Source organism: Carassius auratus, chromosome 9, assembly GCF_003368295.1.
Source record: "Carassius auratus strain Wakin chromosome 9, ASM336829v1, whole genome shotgun sequence".
In the NCBI taxonomy this organism is placed as follows: domain Eukaryota; kingdom Metazoa; phylum Chordata; class Actinopteri; order Cypriniformes; family Cyprinidae; genus Carassius; species Carassius auratus.
In genome coordinates this window covers 6,523,503-6,536,317 of record NC_039251.1, presented here as the reverse complement: position 1 = coordinate 6,536,317, position 12,815 = coordinate 6,523,503, and the positions used below count along the sequence as shown (strand labels likewise).

Below are 12,815 nucleotides of genomic sequence, written 5' to 3'. Positions count from 1 at the left end.
CTTGGTAAAGGTTGCCAAATTTCCAGGAAACTATGCCAAAATGTCCAAAATTTTCCATTGCAAATGTTTTTAAAATTGGAAATCTGGAATGTTTCCTGGAAGTTACCGGAAATGTTCAGCCTCTTTCCAACACAATTTGAAAATAGAATTTTTGTGCATTTTTTTTCATAACAATAAACTTTAAAAAGAGACCAAACTTGAGTCTTTGCTCCAAATCATTCAAGATTTTAGATAACAAGATAACAACAATTAAAGTGTTCAGGTATATTCCTCAAAAAGTAATAAAAAAAGGAAAAGATAAAAGGGGAAAATGGATTATAACTACTGCATAAATATAAATTAATACCGTAAAATCCCTTTAAAGTACAGAATTGAAAAAAATGATCAAACTAAAATATACACAAGGCCACGCAAATACACAGCTGCTTTAAGAGGACAAACGGCTAATCAGGACAAGTTAAAATGTCTAAAACCTCATTCAAAGTGAGTTTTCCCTTCACGTCTGGTTTGGTCGAGCTAAACTGATGATTATTTCTTAACAATAGTGCTTCTTTTTCCTTTTGTTCTGTTCTCGTGCTCTACCGTCTCCAGCATGGCCTTCATCTGTGAACATGCTCCAATTAACAGAGCCAAAACAAGCAGCAGCATTAAGACTGCCGCCCACTGGAGGAGCCACGGATGGAACCAAGAGGCTGCTGGGTAATACAAGTCCTGTGATCCTGCACTCATTCATCTCGTCAAATCAACACTGCTCTTGCTGTTTGCTGGATGATATGTGATTGCTTAATGGAGCATTCCTTCTCAGGTCTAAATGTTGCCTGACAGAAGCTGGGGATTTTCCAGGGTCATATGATAACACTTAATTCTCGCAATGGCTTGATTGTTCTCTTGATTTGGATGATTAAATAAGTCATTTGGTATAAATAATGTTCAGTTTTGTGTGTGTGTGCTTGTGTGTGTGTGTGTGTGTCTGTTCCCAGGTAACAGTGAACATTCTCAGAACTTTGGCTAATGTTCTAGGAACGTTCTCTTAAAGTTCCATTAACATTAATATAATTTGTTTAAAGTTATCTGACATTTAATAATGTTCTTTGAACGTTACTATAAAAACAATATTTACTGTACTTCGTTAATAGGATTTTTTTTTTCTGAAATGTTTTAGTTGGACATTCATATAACGTTTTTTTAAATCTTATTGCTAATTTTTGAATGTTTTTATAGAACATTTAAAAATAACATTCCCATAATGTTTGCAAAATGGAAAGATCCATTAAATTATATATTTATATATTATATATATTTATATATTATATATATATATATATATATATATATATATATATTTATTAGCTGCAAAATTAAACCAAACCCTGGTTTCCAAGATGGATTCTGTCCAATATCACTGCATGCATCTTGGTTAAATATCACCACCATGGTCACACTGTGTTTTTTTTTTTATTATTATTATTACTTGCATGTTTTTTTTTTTTACTTCTAGATTTACATCTTATGCTATTTCTTGAATAATACACTGTAAAAAGTACCAAACTACAACTGTTACTTATTTCTACCCAGTATAACTCATAAAATATGAAGTTAATATATTTAAGTTCATTCAGTGATGTATGATCAATATTGATAATATTTTTGATCTGAAACTTTTTACATATTACCTACCACTTGAAGCCATTTCTAGTGTAAGGTCATTTCAACTGTTGATTTATTTACGTATTTGCAGGGGCGGATCTACCGGGGTGGCATAGGGTGGCAAACGGGTGGTTCTAGGGTGAGTGGAGATCCGGGGCTTAGCCCAGAAAAATCCATGTAAATCCAAAGATTTACCTTATTTAAAATATACAAAAACAATAAAAACAAAAACAAATTTAAAACATTTTATTTAAAGTATTGAGGAAAATACATTTGCTTTTTGCAAACAAAAATTAAGAATTGCAAAACAAATGAAACAGCGCGAAAGCAATGATTTTGCAATACATATCTTCCATGGTCATATCTATTAATTTATTTGCAACGCTGCTTTTATTTTGAGTGTCAGTCTAGTTTTAGCTTGCAATACCATTTTTCCTTTGCGCTTCACTTTTGTGCACGTCACTCTTTGTGGCACCGTTTTTGACGTGGGGGCGGAGTCAATGGATGGGGGCGTGTACAACATGCCTCCATGGAAGTGACGTCATCGGCCCGAGACGCAGCTCACTGATCCAGGTCCTGTCATGATGAGCAGAGACTTTCGACTGGATCGTTTATTTTTATTCAGTAGCATTAAAACATTCATTTTTTGTTTTATTTACTTTATTAACATGTATGTGTATTAGCAGCGTTTGCTCAAGTTAAAGAAGTTGTTAACATGAACATCTGCTGTTTATTTCTCTCGATGTGCACACTTTTATAGCATTATGTGTATTGGGATCGCAAATTATTTTGAGTCAGTTCGGGAGTTCTTAGCGGGATCGCGAGTCATTTGAGTCAGTTCGGGAGTTCGGAGCGGGATCGCGAATCATTTGAGTCAATTTGGGGATCGCGAATCATTTGAATAAGTTCGGGAGTTCGTAGCGGGATCGCGAATCATTTGAGTCATCTGACTCCAGTTTGGGAGTTGGAGCGGGATCGCGAATCATTTGAGTCAGTTCGGGAGTTCGTAGCGGGATCGCGAATCATTTGAGTCATTTTGAGGATCACGAATCATTTGAGTCAGTTCGGGAGTTCGTAGCGGGATCGCGAATCATTTGAGTCATTTTGAGGATCACGAATCATTTGAGTCAGTTCGGGAGTTCGTAGCGGGTTCGCGAATCATTTGAGTCAGTTTGGGTTCGTAAATCATAGCTGTATATGGATAGGCATTTGTAACTAATTAAGTAGCTGGTTATAATTACATTTTCCACGCTTGTTTAGATGTGAAATGTGAACTCATATTTTTTGTTTTAATGATGTGCCTTTTAACAGTATCAAGTATATTCAAAAACTAAACAAATCGTGCCTAAAAAGTGCATGCATCTAGGCTAATATAAAGTTACATGATGAAGTCATACTAGTGCGCGTGTGCATTTTGAGTGCGTTCTTTCACTGCATTATTCGGTTTATTCAAATGAATTTATGAATGCATCTGAATGATCACAAAATTCAAGATATGAACCCTTTGTGCCAAAAGGGTTCTTTCTTGTCATTATAGAACCTTTTTAGCATGAAAGGTTCTTTGGAGTTGAGTAAAGAACCCTATGGTTCTATATAGAACCCCAATGATCCCTTTCTTCTAACAGTTTGTTGTCATAAGCAGGGTTGGTTCTAGGGTGAGTGGAGATCCATGTATGTGACTTTTTATTTTAATAAATCAGAAAGATTTACCTAGTTTAAAATATACAAAAACAATAAAAACAAATTTAAAACATTTTATTTAAAGTTTATCCCTTGTATCCTGACACATATGCTGATGTTGTGTCTCTATCTCACTTTTTTTTTTTTTTTTTTGTCTCTGTCTCTGTTTTATTTTATTTTCCAATCCTTTTATTTTCCAATCCTGACTGGCTACACTCGTCATGGTAGAACAGGGATAAGAAGCAAACATGAAGCAGTGCACATACTCTTACTCTATAAAGATATACCGGTCAAAGGACTTTATCTCTGTGTTTAAAGCCAAGTATAATTATAAACGCAGGGCTCTATACACTTATATTTTTGAAGGAGGACTTACACAGCACTTACAAATTGCATAAATAATCATAAGAAGGTTAATGTATCAAATATACAATTTGGAATAGGCTACAGAAATATGAAATTATGAAAAAAAATTAGAATGGTACTTTGCCACTAGGTGGCGGCATGCCACTGCCTTAATGAGTGAGTCGGTCAGTCATTTAATCAATGGATTCGTTAGAAACGGATGATTCATTCAGAAAAAAAAGTGTGTGTGTGTGTGTGTGCGTCCCCTACAGACTGTGCTGCGCAACCGTTAACTGTTCCATGTTCAAAATGTGACGTTAAATCAGACACAATTTAAAACCGAAAAATAAATATAAAGGTTACAGATACCTGAAGTAAGCTGTTGTATCTTGGCATTCAAGTGTTTTGGCTGGGGGGGGTTACTTCCTTTTTTTTAAGAAGAAGAAGATTAATTTTGAAATATCCATTTTAATTTTCGAATAAATTGATCTAGTAAAATACTACACGCCAACAAACCGCCTGCCTCCAAAAGATCTCATTTCATTTCATTTCATTCGTACAGACGCTCATCGATGGTTGGCCAGTTTACATGTCAGTTAAAAGCACTAGACTCAGTGGGCGGTTTTCGTCGGGTGTGAATGACAACGCGTACTTACTTGGGTAAATTTACAGACACTGTGGACTTGAGTCGAGAGATATTTATTTATTTATTTAAATTCTAATATAAATTACTTTATTGGGCATGAAAACTCATTGATGGCATGGTGGTAATAAAAACATTCGGGGCTTTACTGAAAACATTCGGGGCTCCAGCCCCCTTAGCCCACCCCTAACACCGCCCTTGGTGGCAAATGATTCGCGATCCCCCTCCGAGCTCCCAAACTGACTTAAATGATTCGCGTTCCCCATAACTGACTCAAATGATTCGCGATCCTGCTCCTAACTCCCGAACTGATCCAAATTATTTGCGATCCACAAACTGACTCAAATGATTCGCGAACCCGCTACGAAGTCCCGAATTGATTCAAATGATTCGCGATCCCGCTCCAAACTCTCGAACTGATTCAAATAATTCGCGATCCCGCTTCGAACTCCCGAACTGACTCAAATGATTCGCGATCCCCAAACTGACTCAAATGATTCGCTAACCCGCTCCGAACTCTCGAACTGATTCAAATGATTCGCGATCCCCAAACTGACTCAAATGATTCGCTAACCCGCTCCGAACTCCCAAACTGACTCAAATGATTCGCGATCCCGCTACGAACAGGTACATGCGATATTGGTTTACACTTTTCTAACGTCAGTAGCATTTGAGGAGAATGACTTAATAAAAACAACTGTAATTGTTCATGTAGGTGTCAGCTATAATGCACAATTTAATTAAATGTTTGATATTTATTAAAATAATCTGTAAATCATATGTAAATAATGCTACTCTTTTACATGGGCTCAAACGCAAATTTAAAGCTCAAAAGCATTTGAAGAGAAAGACTTGCAGTCATAAAACAATTGTAATGTGTTCATTTAGGTGTCAGCTACAATGCACGCCTTATAAATTTTTTATATATATTAAAATAAAGTATAAATCATTTAGGTAAAATGAGGCCTGTTTATCATTTTCAGGCACAATCCTGTGAAAGTTTGTAAGGTTCCCTTACGAAAATTACCCATGGTTTTAACAATAACACCACAAATCATTGTTTTTTGTAGCCATGGTAACAAATTAACCATGGTTTTGTTACTTCAAATAATAATTTACAAAGTATTAATATACTGTAATATTTTTTTTTTGTTGTTGTTGTTGCTATAAAAATAGACCTAAGCCATCAATAGCCTTTAAAATGACTTAAAATGCATTATATAAAAAATAATGATACAAAATAAACAATTTATGTACATGTTATTACAAATGCCATGTGATTGCTGCTGTTACACTTACAGGACAATCAAATCCTTGTTTAGGCTACTGACCAAACATTTCATTCAAATATTCACTTAATCTTTCATTTTTGGCCACCTTTTTGCTATAGATGACACATCCTTTGTAATTTCTTCAACAAAAAACGTGTTGATCACAATATATATATATATATATATATATATATATATATATATATATATATATATATATATATATACGTATATATACATCTGCCTTATGTTGCCACCCCTCAAAAATTCCTGCCCCCTTCTCGCCACCACATCAATATTTTTCTAGATCCGCCTCTGCGTATTTGTTAAGAGCATTAGGTTCTGATCAGCCTTTTAGTTTCTAAATATGACTGTATTCTCTTACACATCAATTAGACTCCGTTATTAGGTTTGTCTGAGAGGTCACGAACCTGACATCTCTTTCCTGTTACTATTATAAAGTCAGAATCTAATTTCTCTGTGTTTCACATAATGTTTAGGGTAATATAAATTAGTAATGATTTATCCATGAAAAAAAAAATCTAACTCAAATGATCTTTTTTTCACTCTGATCCTTTGATGCCCAATCAAAATTTTCTGTTTTTGTTTGTTTTTAAATGTATGAATTATTAATATGCATATGTAAATTGTGCAGTGATATAAAAGGCTATTTTTTATTCATAGATACAAACGCAAAACCACCACTGAGAGATGAATCTTTTGAATATTTGAATACATTTTCCATGTCAACAAGCAGCTGAATTGTCGCTCATCTAAATGATACACACTACAATCTGACAGTTATTAATTCCTGCCGCTGTCAGATTCATCTGCAATAAAAGAGCAATTACTCTATTTAAGAGAACATTTACCAGAGAGACAAAGCCACAATTACTCTCTCTAATTTAATGCAGGTTAAAAACACAATAGCAAACAAACGGTGTTATTGTGTGTTGCTTAATTTAACCTTTTTTAGTTAAAAATGTTAACAAATTAAATAAACTGTTTAAATCTTTGGTGGCTGCTAAGAGGCCTGCTTAAGAAGACTGTATATGGGTCATTCCTTTCTTTCTCCAGTCCAAATGATTCAGACAAAAGATGTTTTTTTTTCTTGTGACATTTTAAAGCAGAGCTCCCAAGAAAATTGCTGAAAATGTACCCCCCATCAAGCCATTCAATATGTAGATGAGTTTGTTTCTTCATCAGATTTTGAGAAATGTAGCATTGCATCAGTGTCTCATCAACGGATGCTCTGCAGTGAATGGGTGCCGTCAGAATGAGAGTCCAAACAGCTGATAAAAACATCACAATAATCCACAGCACTCCAGTCCATCTGTTAATGACTTGAGAAGAAAAAAACTGCATGTTTATTTTTAACTTCAAGTCATCACTTCTTGCTAAAATACGAGCCCATAATACCAAATGTATCTTTTTCCAGTGAAAAGCTGTGTCTTCTGAATTAGGAAAGAAATACGCACATCAAGCACTGTTTACCTGCAAAAGACAGCTCTAAACAAATATGTGGATGGATTTTAATGTCAAACAGAGATTGCTTCTTCACTGGATGAAGTGTTGTTATAGAATACAGACTCATATTTTAGCCAGAAGCGATGGCTTAAAGTTAATAACATCTTAATGATGGATTTGTTTTTTACAAACACACCGATTTTTTTACTCATCAAGACATTAACTGATGGACTGGAGTGGTGTGTATTATTGTGATGTTTTTATCAGCACTCATTCTGACGGCACCCATTCACTGCAGAGCATCTATTGATGAGACACTGATGCAATGCTACATTTCTCCAAATCTGATGAAGAAACAAACTCATCCATATCTTAGATGATCTGAGGGTGATTTTTTTTTTCAGGCATTTTTCATTTTTGGGTGAACTATTTTTTTTTAAGTAACCTCATTTGTTGACCAATATCATCATCCTCCAGTAAAGAAAACATATTATAAAAGCATTTTTTATTAATTTTGTGATATTTGTGGCATTTGTTGGTTAATGCCTGTTTGATCAAATTAAACCTGAAACAAGAATGATACAATATAATGTTTTCCCTCAACCCTTCCTTTTGTCTTCTTCCATTTTTTTATGCTATGGCTCTTGTTTTTTGTGTGTTTTTTTTCAGGGGGAAAAAAGAGATTACTCTCTGCATTCCCTTGATGTGTCTACAGAAAATCAATAACTCTGACTGCATGGGCTCTGGTGGACAGTGATGACAACTCCTCAGGACGCACTGCAGTCTAATGTGGAAAAATAGGAATTAAAACAAAATAGCTACATTGATTTGTTTTCCATCAGCCTCTGGAGAGATAGTGTGCAGCGTTGCTCTCAGTCTCATTATACTTTCTAATCAAGACTCTTTTAAAAATCCTTTTTAAGGAGACAGGCAGATTTGCCCTTCCCCCCGTTGCGCTGCTGCGCCTCGCCGTCATTGTGCTTCTGCTTATTACTTTACAAATGACCGAGGTGAGGCTGACATTTTCACTGCATGCAGAAAAGCTCGGTATGCACGGCCTCTGCGGTAATGAATTTGCTTTGAGCTTTCACTTCCCCCTCTGCTTTTCCCAATCAAGATTCCCCAATACAATTAAAATCACAGCATCTCACTGCTGTGACAAATGCATCTGAAGAAAGGCGAGCTGGTCCCCGACGCCACTCCAAAAGCAATGCACAAACCTGAAAAGAATACGAGGGTAAAATCAATGAACTTGCAGGAGCCACGGAAACCTGCTTTAAATTCTGCCAGCTGAATAAGGATTTTTTTTTTTCACATCTTTAATTCAGGAGTGACTTTGTCAGTAAATTGGTTTCTTACTGTTAACAGGAGCGAGGTGTGAAATCACAGGCCCTGTGGATAAAAACACCATATCAATATTTCAACAGTTAACTTGGTAATTTTCACCTTCTCATAAAAATATATCGATCACATTATTTTGTGCTGGTAAAGCAGTCTAAATCTAAAAGCTGTACTCTTAGCCATGATTTTTTTTTCTCTCCAAGCAATGATGCTTTTTAATATGATTTATTCATGAATCCAACTGTTTATAGAAAGTCAGCTTTAAAGCAGCTTAAAATACTTAGCTGGTCTCCCAGCTTCGCTAAACTGGTTTTAGAGGGGTCCGGTTGGTTTAAGTCATGTGTTCTCACTGCATTTCATGACTTCATATGTCACATTCAGTGCTGTTGTATCTGACTGATAAACACTTCAGGTTTTTTCTTTTCTTTCCTTATGTGTATTTTCCTTATATTTCCTTAATTTTATTTTCTTATGTTGGCATTTAAAAAAAACTTTGCTAACTGAAATCTCACATTTATCAAGCTGTAAAATTTTTTATGAATTAATTAATGATTTCTTTCTTATTTTAATTAAGTAACATGTTCCATGAAGATATTTTACCATAAATATATCAAAACTTAATTTTTGATGATGTATTGTCCTATATATATGTGTGTATGTATATATATATATATATATATATATATATATATATATATATATGTATGTATGTATATATATATGTATATATATGTATATATATGTATATATATAAATATATATATAATAAAATTACCTTTATGAAGGGTGTTACAAATTTGAAAGCGTGATTATTATTATTATTTTTAAGTCGGTTAAAAAGGTAAGGAATAAAGGAGTAGAGATTCATAATGATTATTTTTTTTGCCATTGTTTTTCAAGCGTTTCTGAAATCTATTATCTAATCTTAAAAAAAATTCCAATATCCAATCCTAAAATAGAGAGAAACAATTAAATTCTCCTTACTCAGATAAAACAGAGATATCGACCTGTCAAACGGAAGGACTGTGTGATCGTAGCGCTCTCGGTCTGAGTGAAAAAGCACAAATGAAGCACTGAAATGTTGAACAAGCGCTTCGGTGACGTCACGCCGCTTCCTTCAAGTGCAGTCGAACGTGAAGCTTCACTCCGCCGTTAAACATTCACGCGCGCGCACGAGTCGAGAGCGCGGCTCCGCTACGACTCTTCAGAAACCGGTGGGAAATTATCAGTTAATGTACCTTTTACAAGATCGCCGGATTATTGATCTCAAAGTGAAAGGAGAAGGTGAGTGATTTATTTTATTAATCTGAAGGAGACCGACCGCGCGTCCTGGTTTGTGTAAGTTATAGTAGAACGTTTGTACGTTACTTGCTGTTTGTTGTTTGCGCAATTGAATCAGGTTGATAACGGTCACAAACTCACCAAAAGATCACTTTTTGATCTCAATCTCTCGTTAAAGTCATCGGGTATAGAATATGTACATAGCATGTCAAAGTATTTCAATTAAAACGCGGATTTTCAATCTTAAAAATCGTGTGTGAAGTAGTTTTTCTGTCATGACTGGGACGTCAAGTGCTCTTTGTGTAACTAGCATCACCTGATTGATTAATGGTAACTTCGTTGACAAGTCCATGATGCTTTTCATATTCAAAATCAGAACTTTAAAATCTAACGTTATATATCTTATAATGTTAGTGTGTATCTTGACTGTTCGTTCGCCGTTTAAGTTTAGCTATCAAATTGTCTTTGCTAGTTCATTTCAGTGATGTATATTTAAATACGTTAACGTTAGGCTAACGTTACAAACACCACGTCTGTCTGTTAAAGTGAGTTTATCATAAACCAAAATAATTAGGCTGAAAAGAACTGTAAAGATCGTTAAGATGATTTTCTTTCTTTCTATTGATGTCGATTGCACTTATATAGAGGAGAGAAACATGTAATTTTTGCACAGTATTCAACACTCTGCTTTGCTTTGAGACAGAAAGTCGTCTTTATCTGTTGGTCTGCTGTATGTGTTTTCTGTGAATAGTACATTAGCCAAATCATTCAAGTCAGAATGAAAGGAAACAGCTGGGTGGGAGAGGTTTGATGTTACAGATGCTGTTCAGTGTTTGATGTTTCAGCCTGTGTGGATCTACAGTATATGACTGTCCTTGTTTTTAAATGTTTTATTATTAGATAATGCATGCAACATAGCTGATAAAGGTGGTGGTGTATAAAGTCTTGATATTGATAGGCCTATTATTTTCTACAAAAAAAAAAAAAACAGAGATTGGGAATAATTAAAACTAGTCTGTATCTTGAAGATACATTCGAGACTTTTGTGATTTTATTGATTTATGCATCAGGAAAAAAAAAGCCTGAACAGTTTTATAAAGTTTCATTGTGATTCATTTTATCCGCTTGCTTGCTTGTAAACAAGAGGTTGTTGAAACGAGTTTCTATATCGAGCCAGATCACCTTGATCGGTTCCACTTTTGAAGTGTAGCATGCCTCCGTAATCACTATTTAAATGGAATGAGGTATTGTAATGTTCATTTGACCTCTTGAAATTTTAGTTGTCTTGTATAGAGATTCACTGACAGTGAGAAATGTCGCATGTGATCGGACCTTGAGATCTCTCAAGTCTCACAATCCAGAGATGTGATTCAGATTCATTTCAGTGACTGAGACCATTGCTATTGGCCATGGACATAAAACTGGATGTTTTATTATTATAAATAAGACCAAGTTAGAGGAAAATGAATAATAGGAATTACAAAATCTTACAATAATGAGATCTTTGCTCTAAATTGTCATGACAATTTCAAAATTCTGCTTTTTTGCTTTTGATTTTGAGGTATTTGTGATATTCGCCCTGTGTGTTTCCCTCTCTCTCCATTTGTCGTGGCCTTTTTTTCTTCAAATGCTCCTATCTTTTGGCTGAACAGACGATGCCAGAGATCCGAGCGTCTTCCTAACAGCATGACATTGTGCTGTAAGCCACAAGGGATCCGTGAAATGCGCTTAAATCTCACCGCATTTGAGCTCTCAATACCAGCTGCATGAAGTCTCGGCACTGCTTCATAAGACCTGTTTCAACACAAAAAATATAAAAAAAAATGTTTTTCTAAATTGATTCTGTCTGAGCAAACCGATTGACTTGAATGCATGTTGGAAAAGCTGAGAAAGAAACCAGCTGAGCTACTGTCACACTACTAAAATATGCATTTAAGTTAGCGGCAGTGCTACTTTTAATTAGTTGGAGCAGCGTTCAGGATAGTTGTTATTGATGGTAAGTGCTTTAAAGCACAGTTCTGCGTTTGTGTCTTTGAGCTAATGCGTGGCAGCAGCTGTATTGCTGAGTGTCTGCTGTTCTTCGCATCTCTACTGGGAATGCGCATCTCTTCTCGTCCTCGCTGATGCATCGACCTCGCAGCTGCCGGATTGTGTAAAGATGCTTGGAAGCCATTAGTGGAAATGAATTGAAAGGAACAGAAAGACCCTCCTCTTTTCTTTTTTCCTTCCTTGCTTAGACACACACACTTTGAGACATGGATTATACTAATGCATTCTCTCAAACTCATGTTTTGTAGTGCAAACAAATGTCTATTGTTGGTTTTTGTAGAGCTACAGTTGAACACAAAAGCGGCCTGTGATGTACTTGTTTCTCGGCTGCAGGAAGAATCTACAGCTGTCAGGACTTGTTTTGTGGTTCTACCTTTATTTTGCCAGTTGAAAGGAAAACACGGTTTCACAATTAAAGGCTTCAGTGATAAAGATTCTGAGTCTCACGGCTGAAACCGGTTTCAGAGCATTTCTCAGAATCATTTGTGAAAAACACTTTTCGTTTTTTTTTTGAACATTTATTTTGTAAATAATAAAATCAACATGACCTAACTGCAGATCAGGCAAGGTTTATTCTGTTTGTTACAGTAGTATATCAATTCATATTTCATGGGAATTTAGTTTTCCTTTGAAAACGTGCATAGCAATACACGTTAGGTGTTCAGAAAGAGTTTAGTCACCGTGAGGTAAAGAGGAAGTACAGATGCTATTATGCAAGAACTAACAATAGCAGAAGAAGTAATAAAGAGTAAAGTGTGTCAAAGAGTATTTACTTTGTGTGCTGATCCGTCTGAAACATTGTAACAGACTCAAGTTTTTAAAATAAGATTATTTATCTTTTCAGGGGTTTTTTTAATCAGAAAAAAATATTCTACTAAGAAAAAATTAAGACTGTGTGTGAGAGAGAGAATAATTTTGGCACATTTTGCCCCAAATGCTTATTACTGTACTTGAACTTTATTTATTTGGTAATTCTTGATCGTGGTAAATCACTTTTTAACATAAAAGATTTTAATTATTTAAATCACTGTGAAGGCAGTTCCTGTCTACTAGGTTAAGCAAAGTTAACAATATTTTTCCATAATATTAAA

The 12,815-nt window shown here is 35.1% G+C and overlaps 1 protein-coding gene and 1 long non-coding RNA gene across 2 annotated transcripts in view; one reads left to right on the top strand and one right to left on the bottom strand.

The window, feature by feature from the left end:
• Positions 1-7,606: 7,606 nt before the first annotated feature.
• Positions 7,607-9,477, bottom strand: LOC113108238 (uncharacterized). The gene is made up of 3 exons (XR_003292760.1): positions 9,379-9,477; positions 8,413-8,445; positions 7,607-8,273 (listed from the first exon to the last, which is right to left on the bottom strand). It is a non-coding gene; the product is annotated as an uncharacterized LOC113108238 (long non-coding RNA).
• Positions 9,478-9,539: 62 nt separating this feature from the next.
• baz2bb (bromodomain adjacent to zinc finger domain, 2Bb) overlaps positions 9,540-12,815 on the top strand; it is a 72,628-nt gene continuing 69,352 nt past the window's right edge. The window contains 1 exon segment of the mRNA XM_026271141.1: positions 9,540-9,678. The gene's annotated coding sequence lies outside the window, so the exon portion shown is untranslated.